Raw genomic sequence first — 15,807 nt, 5'->3', positions numbered from 1 at the left:
CAGAATAAAAGAAAAACATTTTTTCTGAAATGTATATGCTGGCTGTGACTTTGGATGATATTCCCAGTCTGTTGTCCAGCACAAAACAACTGCTGGATTAAAGAAAGTTCAGCAGTTAGAGAACTGTGACTGCATGAAAGTTGAGCAAGGCACTCACCACGCTACTGTGAGTAATTATGATTGATTATAGTTTCCTAAAGCGGTTCTTGTGTCGGTCATCTCCAAGCACTAAATTGGGTTTTTGCTCTGGGCACCATGTCACACAGGGCCACTTTAAGAGTGACTGTAGCCTACAGAACTGGGTAAGCCCAGAGCATTCGCAGTTAGAATAGGAATTATTGCTACGTTATGTTAGATGAGCTTTATTCTTATTCTAAGTGTGACTGTGGCCTGTGGACTGAACAGGCTGAACAGTGAACACCTAGACCCTTCGGACTGCTGATTAAGCTTGGGGCCAGTCTGGGCCCCATAAGATTTTTCAAATGTTTCAGTTGTTGGCTCAGACTGGCCGGGGTCGTGAAGTGTGAAGTACAAGACTTAACAGTCAGCAAGTTTTTTTGTCCAGTCAGCTCAAGGGAGGGAAAAAAAATTGACTTTATTTTTAACAGCACTACTCACACTGAAAGTTTGAACCAGCTTTGTCTGTTCCAGTCTGCATTAAACTTAATAAAGGTGACTCAGAAAGCGCGTTCTACACCACAGCTAATGTCCCTAAAATTGAATAGTTTGTTCCTTTGCCCATCCTCCACCTCTTCACCAAGTCTTGACTTGCTGATTAACAGACAAATGACTATGATCACACTACGATCACTTATTCCCTATTAGCTCTTGCCTTAGTGGAGAAATGACTTTTCAAATAATGTCAGTCATTTCATACACAACTTATATTTTGACATTTTCCCGTAAAACACCTTTTTTTGTTTTGATGCGTCAGTAGAATCCTGGAGGCTGCACAGAAAAGAGCAGCCTCAGATAGGGATGCACCGATACCGATACTGGTATCAGGTATCGGCCTCGATACAACATTTTCTAAAGTACTCGTACTCGTTAAAAGTCCCCCGATACCGGGGACCGATACCAAGGTCTGAGACCTGTCTATGTTTGAGCGGCATGTAAGGGGTTAATCACAGGCGCCGAGTGCCCGCTCCCAGGCCACGAGTGCCCGCCCCCAGGCCCCGGCTGCAGCTCAGAGCTGAGAGAAGGGCAGGCGAGACAAGTCAGCCGTGTGGAACTATTTCAAAGTGAATGAAGACGCGAAAACAAAGGCGGACTGCAAATTGTGCTCAGCGAAATTGTCCAGAGGAGGCTCAAAAGGTAGCGCATTTAACACAAGTAATTTAATCAAGCACCAAAATCCCAACACGACAACGAGTACAAAGAGTTTACCTATGCTTATTTACCCATGCTTATTAGCACAGAGGAGCATAGCTGATGCTATAGCAGTGGGACGGAAAATAGTTGGGCATTTTAAACATTCCGCCTTAGCCTACTCCCGCCTCGAGGACATTCAGGGACAGCTCAACCAGCCAATAAAGAGACTGCAGCAGGACGTACAGACGCGCTGGAACAGCACGTATTACATGCTCCAGTCCCTCACTGAGCAAAAGCGAGTGCTGGGCGTGTATGTGTCCGAGCATGAACTCCCTGACTATCTCACCGCTCACCAATGGGCTCTTATGGAGACGACTGTTGCCATCCTCGCCCCCTTTGAGGAACTAAGTAAAAAAGTGAGCAGCTACGACGCACTAGCCTCTGATGTCATCCCAGCTGTGACTGTGCTAGTGAGACTTCTAAACAGAGAAACAGACGAACAAATTTAAAATTAAATTTTGTTTTTTATAATTATTTATTCTGTAATATGTTGCATACAACATGCTTTTCATTTTAAATAAATGTTCTTAATTCCAAACTAGTCCCTTGTTGTTGTTTTTTTTGTTAAATTATAGGACTAAAGCTGTTACCTGTAAATTTAAATCATGTTTTTATTAAGTACTCGGTATCGGCGAGTACTGAAATGCAAGTACTCGTACTCGTACTCGTTTCCAAAAAAGTGGTATCGGTGCATCCCTAGCCTCAGAGCATCCTAGACATTTGTCTACAACAAAAGTCTTCTTCATCGGTATCCACTGCACTTTACTGCAAGTTACAATTTTGCTGAGATTCTCAACAAATTTCGTATTAATTTCTGCATCATTTGGAGTTTTTTGCCTCTGAAAATCCATCAGTGCAAGCTGTTTCTTTAGAACTGCATCAACTGAATCAATAACCATTTTAACCCGAACTGCAGCAGGCACGACAAGCAATTAACAGCAATTACATCAACTTGTTGTTGTATATTACTTATAGATTTAGCTAGGTACCCATTTTAAACAGCTTGCTGACACAGAGCTGCAATGTTATTTCTTTTGAATTGTGTTTCAAGTCTAACATTTACCTTCTTATAGCCTCATTTCATCTCCACCAGCTACCAAGGAGAAATTCTATGTCTGTGTTGTTCCTACATCAGTCAATTAACTGCTTTACCTCTGTCACTAAAACTGTGCGGTATGTCTTTCCTTTGAGGCCTTCAGGTAGTCTGGAATTTTCCATCTGCAGAACAGAATAAGAGGCTGAAAGGAGCTAAAATGGTGATGGGACCTACAGCACTGAGTGAAAATTTGTTTATATAATATAAAAGAAATTATGATCATAGCAGCTTTGATCTAGCTATTGTTAAGCTCAATCCTGAGGCAACAAGTTTTATCAGTAGTATTATAAAAATGACAGTCATTAAGCGTATTCAGTGCCTACAATTAATTTGCTGCTGATACTGTTGGTTTTCTTAAAACTTAACCCTGCTTCAGTGGACACTGTGCACAGCTGCAGGTACAAGTTTTAACAGTACATCTAATGTATGTAAATGAAAAAAGCAAAAGTAAAAAAACAACAACAACCAAAAAACATGATAGTGTAAATTAGCCCTAGGCCAAGAATAATCATGAGCTGAAATATGCCGTGGGATAAACCATTATCCCGCAGATGCTTCTCAGATGAATGACCATATTTAAACAAAAGGGTTATGACATTAGAGGCCTTTAAAAATGTTAATTGCAAGCAAAAAAAAAAGCCCTGGGCTTCTAAACGCACATCTGCTTCAGTGGTTAACAAACTCTTCATGAGGAAGACAGGCCACAGACGTACAGTATAGCTGATATGAACTGAAGACAGAAGGACTTTCAGATTGGGATCATTCGGGGAAACGAGTCTCGCTATTAGGCTGAGTGAACTGGGAGTTCTGGTGAGCAGAAAGAGGGCTCATGTTTCACTGGGCAGCAAATGCAAGAACGTTTCCGTCTTTTGTACGGTGCAGCACGAAACACAACTGGGAGTGTTCAGAGGAAAAGAGGTGGGTTTGCTGCGCTTGTTAATACTAAATAATGTAACCTCGTTAAAAAATGCCTCTTTTAAAGAGTGCACCTGCAGCTCAGACATTAAACTGGACATAAGACTGCCAATCTACAGCTGTTTCAAATCACTTCAAGCTGGAAATGAATTTTATCTGTTAGCATCTGAAGTAAAAATAAGAAAGCATGATAACTGACTATTGCAGTGACATATACAATATTTTTGTTTATCACATTTCAACTGCGAATGATGTACTCATAGTTCAAACTGTTTATATCGGTTTGATCCAATAAGAAAAAGTTATCATTGTCAAGCACACAACACTGTCATGAATACCTGTTGTCATAAGACGGAGTCAGTTTGATACCAGTCTGCAATTGAATGGGAAGAGGATGGTGATTGCATGCAACCTGTTTCTGATAATACAGCAATTAACTGCGGTAAATCATCAAAAATCATGTGCCAGTTGGTCTCTGCTTAGACAAAAACTCACTATTAATTTAAACGCCCTTCAATGGCCTCCACAACATTTAAGTACCTGAGATCAGGGTCCATATGGAGCGGACATGAATAAAGAGAACGGCAGGGATCGTATTAAGAAACATATGGGAGCTTTACAGATACATGCACAAACAAACTGACAAAGTGTACGTGCTTGTCAGGGAACAAGCTGGCAGCCTCACCCCCCGGACAACATGTCATTTCCTGGCAACCCTTCCTACACACACATGTGACGGCATCACAGGAAGCTCACCTGCTGCTTTTGACCCTGACTCATAAACCAGAACCATAAACCAAACTGCCAACTGGGGTGAGGATGATGTACAACCTCCGTATGTGTGTGCTGCACCAGTTGGATTCCTGCACCAAGGCTGTTATAGGTCACATCCTTTGATATTTGCAACAAATTGACCTTTAATTCTAAGTCATATACAGCTAGTGTGATCTTCAGGTGCTGCATACACATGAGTATTATACATTAAGGCTGATTGCTGTAAACGCTTAAGAGAGCTCATTAACACAATCGTCCAGGAGAAGAGGATGAAATTTTAAAATGAAACACATCTCCGGTGTTTAATTCCGCAACTCCACAGACTCGTAAAAGTAGAGTTTCAACGTCATTCCCTTTCACTAGATATGGATAAATAACAGGATTGTTTGTGAAGGGCAGATAGGAGAGATGCTGGTGTCGGGCTAAACCATGTGTTTACACACAGACAGACAGTCGATTTCACACTGTAAATCTTTCATTATGTAACTCCATAGAGGTTTACCACAGGTGGGAAAGCAGACTTTTAACTATCAGTTTGGGTTGTCTCGAATGTGTGGTGTGGGTCAGCAATCTTCCCCTGGAGGATAACGAGCTCCCCTTGATGGGCAGCTCGCAGCGTGGAGGCAGGGGCACATCAAAATGCCACTGCAAATAAATTCAGGCTTCTTGTTTGTGTTCTCCGTGGCAGCAAACAAATCTATCGAAAACATATTCACGATAAGAAGATATATTAATTTTAAAGGTCAGACCTGTCTGAAGCAGGTAGCTGAAGATATCTGCAAATATTACATTATCCATGTATTGAAACGACGCTTGATGCTGGAAGGTGTCCGCTGGATAAACAAACGTGCGGTCAACCGATCGAGCGGTGGGCCTCTGCATGAAGGCTCGAAGTTTGAGCTGTTTCTTATTTAAGTCCACAGAAAGGAAAAGGGAGATTAGAATGTATGGAAACATATGCAGACAACCACAGCTACTGTCTGTTTTTGAAGAGGGCTGATCGACCCCTGGGGATTCCATGTCCCGATCCAACACTGTGGTTTTTAGATTTTTATTCTTTACTTCCTAATGAGAGAAGGAATAATTCTTATTTAAGCAATATGCATCTCCTATTTGCCTCTTTGTTGAGGCATGTGAGTATATTGCAAATCTGTGTGAGTCTGGACTTTTCTGTGTGCACACTTGATGGACTTATAAGGCCCGCCGAGATCATCATCATCATCATCATTAATCCCCATTACAAGAGCAAACAATGCTCAATAGCTCCCATTCTGTTTTCTTTTAATCCAGTCCATGTCATCCGCCACTGGTGGCCTGATGCGGAGCCAAGCAGCTGCTGCCATCAGCTTGCTATCATACTATCTTTGCCCCACATTGCTGTCTGCATTATTATCCACGTCACCCCAGTATGGGCTTGCAGCACATGACAGCTTAAAGTTTTATCTGAAGCTATGATTGCCAATCTGTGTGAGCTGTAATCAATGGCTAATAACCGTTGAGCCAGCCCAGCCAGTCGTTTGGACAGCCAGGTGCAATTGGATTATCTGATTGGGTCGTTTGCAATTTGTCTAGGCGGCTGGTGAGCTCTTTAGCCAGCTGCAGGGTGTATGTTCCAAGTGGCAACAGCATAATCGCTCTAGTGGTGCTTCAGGGGATGCGTGGGTGCCTGTGAAACAAAAGGTCATAAGCTCAAAAACATGCAAACACAGAGTCAAACTGGACACAGGTACTAAAATCCAGCATTGAAGCTGTGTTTTTCTTCAAATGAACACATTTTTTGTGTGTATTTCCACAACATATGTGGTCAGATCAGCAGCAGTAGCAGAATTTCTTTGGCTTTGGTGTAAAAAGATGTAATCTGTAATTTGCTTCAATATAAAAAACAATGCAGTATATTAATTGTACCCCTGCCCACATATGTAACCTGGTCTTTTATGTCATATTTCACCAGCATAGCCACTGCAGCCCGGTTATTAACTGGCACGCACGTATGAAACTATACATGCCCCGTGTGAGCTTACACTTCACTAGCTGACAGTCTTTAAAATTTTAAAAATTTTAATTTATTTATTTTTTGATGCCGCAATAGTTAACGCTTTCTCATTTCTCTGATCTTTTACGTTTGCACATTTCCTCTAGATTACTGAGATCAGCTTTGCAAAGGCAAAGGTCCAGATTCAAGCACAGAGGAGATCGGCTGTTTGCAGATGGTGCTCCCAAATTGTGGAATAAACTGCCCTTTCACATCAGGACCTCTCCAACATTAGACACGTTTGAAAAAAAAACATTTTTATTCTTTTGCTTTTATATCAAGAAGAGTTCATTTTATTTGTGTTGTTTTTACTTTAAACTTGTGAACTTTTACATTTATGTATAAGTATTTAGGCTGATCACAAAACAGCCTAAATAATTTCACCCACTAAACATAATTTCAACCTGTGAAACTATTCTCAAAACTGCTCAAGTGGGTCTGCCAGATGGACCCATGGAATTTGTCATGGATCGTCTCACTTTTGGAGCCAGGCTCATGTGGTCAATAGTGGAACTGCAGTTTATGTTGCACTTCCACCCCAGCTTCGTTTTTCCAGTCCTTAAGGCTGCCGCTCAGTTTAAACTTGTCAGCTAGTGCTCCTGTGACACTCACAGGCTACAGAGTCTGACATGCTTCAGTCAGTAGCACACTAACAAGCCAACAGCATGTTACCTAGCAACATGAGATCTCAAGTGTCAGTCAACAGCTGCCTTGGAAAACACAATCTTTAAAGTGTTCAAGGTTTAGACAGTTTTCACAAAGAAAAGAAGAAAAAAAAGTGTCCAAAAACAATGGCATCTTCTTTTGAAAAGCACAGAACTATGATAGCAACAGCTGCCAGATCAGTACAGTACACAGAGTTTCACGTCGGTGTCAAGGCAAAAGGAGCTGTCAGATGAACCACATTCACAGGGATCCAAAAAAATAGAAACAAACACTTTGTTTTTTCCGTGTGTCTGGTGTTACATTGGGATCTTTGGCTCTGAGTCTCTCCGCTCATCTCTTCATCCCTGACAGCCTCTTTGATTGAGATCATGCTGTCATCTGCTTTCAGTGTTACTCACACTCAGAAATGGGACGTGTCCCTCCCACTGCAATCTGTCTCTGTTACAGGGCTGACATTGGGGAGGGCCTCTGGTCACTTTACACACTTTCTCTCTCTCTCGCTTCCCCCCTCTCTCCACCCACTTGTCATTTGGCGCCCAGATGGAGCCGTTGCAGGCGAAGGAAGCTTTAGCTGTGCATCCTACTTTTTCATGAAGAATCTGCTGCAAGGCAAAGAAGAGTGGGTTTGGGCGGTGGGGGGGGGCAACATCAATGAGAAACGTTGTGCTGTGTCTAGTAGGGTAAGCAGTTAGGTTTAGAACCTCCACTGTGTCCTTTTGAAATGAAAGTTTTACCAAAGAAACTTGAAGATAAACATGCCACACGGTGCTTTTTATAGGCGCTACTTGCACATGAAAAGACTCGAGGTTTACACGGAGAATCGAGTTTATGAGATTTACCTGTTTCAGCAAACAGTTCTGAAGGAGTCGCATGCACTTTTTCAAACTGGTGCCACAGTTCTTCCCACAGGCTTATAATAAATTAATGGTGAAATTACGAATCTGTCATATGGCGCTCCACCTTAATGTTCAAGACTTCACATAGAGAAATGCAGTACTGTGCATTAGTACTTACCGTTTCATTCCCTGGGTTTTGTGTTTGTGTTAATATTGCTTTATTAAATTTTAGCCCTTAGTATTGCACAATAATTCATCCATATACATGAGAGAAACTTTTAAACTTTCCTCCCTAAGCAGGCTACAAACTAAATCTCACAGAGGAGTAAATGTTACGCGGTGTGGGTCACGGTATAATTACATTATATCATTTTCTAGGTTAGATGTGATGACTAACTGTTTGAGTGGTTGTTTAATCAGGCTTCTAGGTGAATTTGTGAAGTGTGAATGCATGACTGTAATATTTGCAATTCATACTGAACATTTTCAGAATGTCAACACAGAGGCTGCTCGAGGAAGATATTTAGAGCTCCAGGAATATTTAACTTTTTGCTATCTCATAAGGCTCTCTATCTTGTTCTGATTCTTCATTCTCATTCCTGGCCTTAAATACAAGATCAGAGCCTTTTTCTACTTCTGTTCATTTATGGTGTTGTGTGAAAGGCTAATAACAGTATAATCAAACACACAGCTACGAACACTCTTGCCCCATGTAGCTCAGTCGATACAGCTTGTTATTGTGAAGCCTGTGGTTTGTTCACCACATGAGACAGCTTCGCTGAAAATGCATGTTCTCCTTTGAACAAGGGCACCTGGCTCTGGAGCATCACGACAACATTCAGTGGATGATCCTGTAAATGGGGGTCGCTCACTGTGGAGATGAAATGTGTTTCAGCATGTTGTCAGAAACAAAAACAACAAGAGGCCCATCGAAGGAATCCCATCAGGGAGGAACAGAGGAGCTTGGATTGGATTACAGGTCATCCGCATAACGTATCCTCCCTCACAGTCTGTACGTCCCAGGTTCTCAGGGAAACCTAGTCCCGCACAGCTTTTTCGTCTCACTCGACAACATGCAACTTTAAACCGAGGCCAAGAATCTGGCCTCGAAGGAGCACAGCTCAGTCAACTCCTGGATGCAGTTCCTCTGGACTTTCTGAATATGTTTCCTGCAGTGTATGTATTTATTAAAGAAAATACACTGGTGATACTGAACTGGAAAAAGCAGAGGAAATAGTGATTATAACACGCTAAATACTTCACCTCTCAGTTTATTAGCCAAATTTCTACAGTGTGGAGATTAATTTGATTTTTATTACACAAAATGATGAAAGCACGATGATGAAGTTTAAACTGAAATAGAAATAACTACATTATGCTGCTAATACAACTTTGGCTCTTTGCAGCCATCTGCACAGTCAGCATGCTAATGCTAAGTTAGCCAAGAACCCATAGTTGTGCTAAAACTGAGTGCATGCTGTTCCCAAACCGGCAACCACAGCCTGAACTTCAACAGATAACAAACCGATGAGCAGTCCGGCTGCAGCTTCCATTTCTACCTGCTCATGTTTCTTAAGTGGAATCACCATGGCGATTGCTTTAAAATCTCTTTAGGTTAGTTTTCTCCATTTTTGTTGTTTTGTTGACTTTGTCTTCATACCTATCTAGCAAGAGAAAGATCATATGTGTCTGCATTAGGACAGGGATTGTGTTTGTGTGTGGGACTGTAGCCTATAAGTTTGTATTCTAATTAGAAAACAGTGTGTTTCAGGTCTTTTAATGTCTTTAACCTCCTAAGACCTGAGCTCTACCACAGCATGCACTTTTAATTTCTCTTTGATATTTGGGCTGATTGGCACCCGATGAATGTAAAAACAAAGAATTACCAGATTTTTTTTTTTTACCTGATTTTTGTTTTTAAGAAAAATGAGAGCCACATATGAGGATATTTGTTTAAAATTTTGATAGAACAGTAGCAGTATAATGTCCTCGTAAGCAAAATTGAGTATTTTGGTCTAAATAACCCAAAATGTGATGTCCACATATGTGGACGGCAGGTCCTAGGAGGTTAATGGAGAAAGGTGAACGTAATGTAACAAGTAGTATCCTGGGAGTAATTAACAAACATGCTGCAATGCTTTTAAGAAAAGTTTTCTGTGTAATATGTGTAATATATTACTTTTTTGGAGTAACAACTGCAACACTGATCTCATCGAAAAGGGAATTCCCTCCAGCATGCAAACATTTGACAATACTGCATGCAAATCATTTACATGACGGTAACGTCCTTGACATGCTGCTTAGCGATGGTGGAGCCAGTGAGAACCCAATGAAAACTGATAAGGAATGAGATCACTAAATGATATTAATAATGGAATTGGAATTGCTAAAATTGTATCAATTTCCATCCCTAGTCTTGACTAATAGTTCTCCAGGCTTTCCAAAGGTCGTTTAAAGTTAATTCTTGGACATTGTCTGCTTTTTTGTTCATTTGCAGTTCAGTCCTTGGATGGGGCCATTTTCAGATGAATATTTTTGTTGTTGTTGTTTGTTTAACAATTTTAAATTGTGTGTTTAGGCACTTTGTTAATAGAAGCTTGTTGCAAAAACAGATCACTTCTTGTTTCCTCAAGAAATTTGCTTGCCTAAGAGAGTTCATGCTGTTTTTGCCTCATATCCAGTGTTGGGGAGTAACGGAATACATGTACCGCCGTTACGTATTTAAAATACAAAATATGAGTAACTGTATTCCGTTACAGTTACCGTTTAAAAAGGTGGTATTTAGAATACAGTTACTTTGTTGAAATAAATGGATTACACGGCGGTACTTCCCTGTTTCATATTGTGGCAGGTCAGGCCTGTTTGGGTTTTGTTTGACAGCTACGTTCTGTTGTTCCAGGCGGCAGCGTTACGGTTGCCATGGTTACAGGGTGACGCCCTCTCTCTGCGTGTTTCCTGGGTGAGAGAGCGCCTGTTGTTGTTGTGCTAAGCTAATAGGCAGAATGCTACCGGTATAGCTCTAAAGAATGTAGCATCATAGGCAGTGTAGTCCGTGCTGCAGGGAGAATAGACTGCCATACACGTTATGTGTCTGTGAGCGAGGGAGGGAGAAAAAGGAAAAGTACGAGCTGTCATCGAGCAAAAACGGGAGCTGGAAGCATGTAAATATAATAATAACCACTGCAGCCAAGAAGAGTGCCTGACGAGCCCAGTTGTAAGTAAGCTATTAAGACTCGGCTGTACACCGTGTTCGTGTTTTCCTCCAAAAACAATAAGTTCCGTTGGAGCAGCCTTTCAACGCCTCTCTGTCTCTCGCTAGCAAAGTTGACCCAAACAACAAAGTAAAGCTAGTTTTCGGCCACGAGCCCTACACAGAACCCACCGTATTAGCCAGAGGTCCCTTTACTATGTACTACGGTTCGGAGCCGCGGACCTTCAGTTACAGTAATAAATCACAGCAATAGTACATTCATGTAGTTGTAAACAGCATGATAATATATTAAGTAATCCAAAGTATTCAGAATACGTTACTCTCATTGAGTAACGTAACGGAATACGTTACAGAATACATTTTGGGGCATGTATTCTGTATTCTGTAATGGAATACATTTTAAAAGTAACCTTCCCAACACTGCTCATATCCTGCAATTTTACAGACTTTTGTTCACCTGCATTCAAGCTAATATCAGTTAACGTCAGTTTGTTTTAATATCACTTGTATAACTGTTTGTTAAGAAGCTTTCTAAAGCGTCACAGCTGAATAGAACTAAGTTTACTACATGCAATTTAATGCTACATTTATACTGTAAAGTATCTTTTTTTTTTTTACAATTTTATGAGAAAATTTCTCTACTGGCTTGCAGAATAAATACTGTGATTTAGTTGAATGTATTGTACTGTTTTGTTGTTTTTTATTAAATAACTGGATTGTTTCCATTTTGCTTTAAATAAGCTACTACCACACAGACAAAGAGGATGATACTGAAAATATTCTCTCTAAAATTCTGAAATCATTGGATCAACATTCAGACGTTAGCACAGATAAATGAGTTTGTAGCAATGGCTTTAAAAAATCGCTTCAATAAGAATCATTTATCACCGTGTATGCTCAAAGTACTTAAATAATGCCATGTATTATGTGAGTCATCAGGGACTCACAAACATTTTTTTGTGGTCTAAGACCCCTTATCTGGAACATTTATACATGGCATGATGGTTTTGCTGTTATCTTGCTCAGCTCGAGTAATGCTTGTGCCAGTAGTTGACAGCACTCAGAATCCTAGATAACTTATATAAATATGGTGCCACAGTTTTGAACTTGGCATGTGCACACCCCCGAAACATTGTCAGAACTGGGATGCTCGCGCCCATACAAACATACTCTGTGTCATATTTATGTGACATTATGTGGTTCACTTTTAATGTTACAAGTAAATGTTTTTTAAGGATTGGAACTAACTGACTGTTTTTGAAAATGGATCTTTGATAATAACTTTGGCTCAAGTTGTTGGAATGAGAAACTGCAGTAGAGCTGGACATTGTCTTGCATTCTGATATAGCATCCAGAACCACATCCCACACAGAGAAGAAATGCTTCTGCTTGTTGTGAACAGTACTTTCTTAAATAGATGCTGAAAAAGCCCACAAAATAGTCCAGTGGCCCTGGCTCTCTTTGCTTTAGATTAATAGGCAGAATAGCTGAACATATTAATGTTAGCAGCTTTCCCACAGACTGGATAAACCCTTCCTTACACTTTTATTTTTAGTTTTGTTGTAAACAGCTCTTTGTTGAGTATCACTCTTATTACATAAACAACAATGCAAGTGAGGAACTCAGTAATAGTACCAACCTGGATAGAGGCCCAAGTACATGCAATACATATAAAAACAGAGTAAGAGACCTATTTCTTATTCTCTCTGGGTCTTATTCTCTCTCCAGGTCATTAATGGTTCTTAGAAACCTCTCCTCAACTCCAAGTGAAAGAAGACTCCCGAGAAGATTTAATGGCCTACTTGGATGGCAGCCCGCGTGCTGCTGTGTCAGTAGATGGACACTAGCGCTTCCAAATGTTCATTTTATCAAGGAAGAAATTTGGGATACTATTCTCTTAATGCCCTCTGGCAAAGCACCTGGTTTAGACAGGTTCTCATTAAACTTTTATAAAGTCTTGGCCTAAATTACACTCTTTTCTAATGTCAACAGTCCCCTGGAGAAGGACAATGGCAAAACAAGATTAGCAATTCCAAAGACCAATTAGTGCACTGAATGTATATTACAGCTCTTCATATCAACAAAAATATTCATATTTTGGCCATTTTCAAGGAATAAAACTATCATTTGTGTCTGTTTCTGTCTGTTAGTTGCACCTTGCAATCAGGAGGAACAGTATAGTTTTCATCCTGGCAGTGGAACAGTGCAGCAACTCTTTATCCAAGAAAACCCAAGTTCATGTAGGATATGACCCAATTAGTCAACATGTGTTCTGTGAACTAGGTGAAGGCATAAAAATGAAGCTGTCAGATTACAGGTTGATCTATGTTCACATGCTTATCTATGGCCATGGACCATAGGTGAGTCATGGCCAGGGAAAGGGAGCTAGACTGCTCCTCCCACTAATGTAGCACTCACTAAAGTAAGCGATGTCCACAAGAGAAAATATAATCTATGAACGTACCACCAGTGTCTGGTTAGACCTTTTAGAATCAATTCTAAAAACAGGGCTTTTCTGAAAGAATACAAAATCAACCACTTTAAAGGTACAGTCACACTTTTATATCGCTCCGCCATCTTGAATACAGTGGCAGAGATGGACATTGCTGTTCTCATTTTATGTATGTGGCTAGAGACTGGCCACTGGCCACCAACTGGTAACTGGATAAAACACCATCTTCTCTCTCCTCACTTCAAGTCTAATCTCCTGAACTTAATTCAGGGCTCTAACACATGAAAACTTGCAAATTCCCTATGTTGTCACAATTACGTATTGTCAGCGGTTTGGACATGCAACCTGCTCTAAAAGAGCTAGCTAAACAACAATAGCTGATTATAAGCTAACATTATGTTAGCTAATGTAAGGCTTGAGAAAAAAAAATTACAAACACTTTTACACTCTCAAATCATATGAGATATTATTCAATAAGTGTCTCAGTTGAACGACTTTAGATCCACTTTAAATATATTTTTATTAACCCAAACTAACCACAGCTAACAGAGGCTAACAGTGGCTAACAGAAACGCTTAGGATATCCTCAACAACTACCTAAGTACTGTTGTTATCAGACAGAAGTGAGATTAAAATGACAGCCCACACTCACTACACATGAACAGCGGCCTGCTGTAGCTAGGTTTATGTGCTTAAACTAAAGTAATTTCACTGGATTCTGCAGTCTAGTAATATCTAACAAATTAACAAATTTCCCATGTGTGGGACTAATAAAGGTTATCTTATCTAGAGGTGAGATTTCAAGCACTGTAACTTCAGTATAGCTTGTTTACTTTATATGTAGGTACATAAGAAAGTATACCTCTGAAGAGGTTGACTTGAAAGCCTGTAGCACCAAGTGTTGAAAAAGATGAACATCCAGTCTGACCTTGTTCAAAAATCCCCTTTAACAGCCCCCCATGTTGTTTTTACTCCTGAATTGAAGTATTTATGCTAAATAAAGCAAATACCTGCTATCCACAGCTTCATATTTTTTCCGTCTTATCTCACACCAACCAAACAAATATATTCCCCCAAATTTCAAGCAATTTTTTCGCGACTAGTCAAAGCTGTCATTTACTTTAGATCCAGCAGTAATCACTGCTACATTTTTTAATCCAGACACTAAAACAGTTAATGCTTCTCGGCTGTCACCGCTCATCCTTTATACTACACTGAACATGTGAGTTCAAATTATAATGGGAAATTGATTTAGTATCACTTCCTGTTGTTTTATGGATGGAACTACTAACCCATTAATCAAGAATACAATCAAGGAACATAATTACATGCACTACATCTAGTATCAATAATACATTTAAATTAGTTTGAAAATCCAGAGCAATGTCTCACATTGCCGCAAGATATCTAGTATTCCAGTCCAGCTTCTTTCGGTGCCAAGTCAACCTTGTCAACCTTTTGGAAGATTCATATGCTGTTCCTCCTCAGAGAAGTAGTTTGTGAAGCCTCCTGGTAGACAAATGTTGAAGGACTGACCTTTTTCAGCTCTCCTATGCAGCTAAAAATAAGCACAGTAATAATGTACCTGACTGACGGGTGATGGTGAGAAATCAGAATGATTCAAAATGTTCCCTTGCATTTTTCACAACACACAACACAACACATCAAACTTTTCAGTGTGTAGTTCCAAGAGGATGTTAATTTGCTTGCAATTTTCAAGAGGTTTTTCCAACCAGGACCTCTTCCAACAGAAGTACAAGTCAGACATTAAATCCAGTGAACCATGCAAAGTGCTTGCAAGTAGCCAGAGACACTTCAGTGGAAAATGTTGTATTGCAATAGGACTGGAAGTCTTCCAGAGCTTCTGACAAATATGAAAAGGATCATAAAACAACAGGTTGCTGTTCAGTTATCTTTTTTTATTCTGCCCTAAGGCAAACTGTCTAAGGTACACTCAGAACTTGCTGAATCCCTGCATTGCAGCCATAACTGCTGCTTGCGCATCAGTATTGTGGAAACTTTTACGATGACAGTGCACCTGAAGTATGAGAGCAATAATAATAAACCTCATCCTAATATGCAGAGAAGGGCTGTAAGAGGACATTAGCCCCCTGCTGTTTGTGTCACTTGCTTTAGGAAGAAGCCATGAAAGTGTCTCGAAGAAAGAAAAACACCTAATCATCATCAATAAAATCCTTATACACCACTGCTTGTGTAGCAATGCCAGTTATGAGAGAACATGAAGATTTTATGAAGCCAGAGTATGCTGCGGCATAAAAATCAAGCTGGTATGATTGCCTTAGGGGAGTGTTTTTATATCCAAACCCTGAAAAATTGGACACGCTGGGGGGTTATGGGTGTTACCAACCCCAGACACTCTGACGGAGATTGTCAGAACAAGTCCCATCTTCCTCTGTGAGTCCTGCCGAACTGTAGATTTTCAGCGGGGTCGCG

Source organism: Neolamprologus brichardi, chromosome 9, assembly GCF_056152115.1.
Source record: "Neolamprologus brichardi isolate AB-2024 chromosome 9, ASM5615211v1, whole genome shotgun sequence".
Classification (NCBI taxonomy): domain Eukaryota; kingdom Metazoa; phylum Chordata; class Actinopteri; order Cichliformes; family Cichlidae; genus Neolamprologus; species Neolamprologus brichardi.
Note: the sequence above shows the minus strand (reverse complement) of the source record.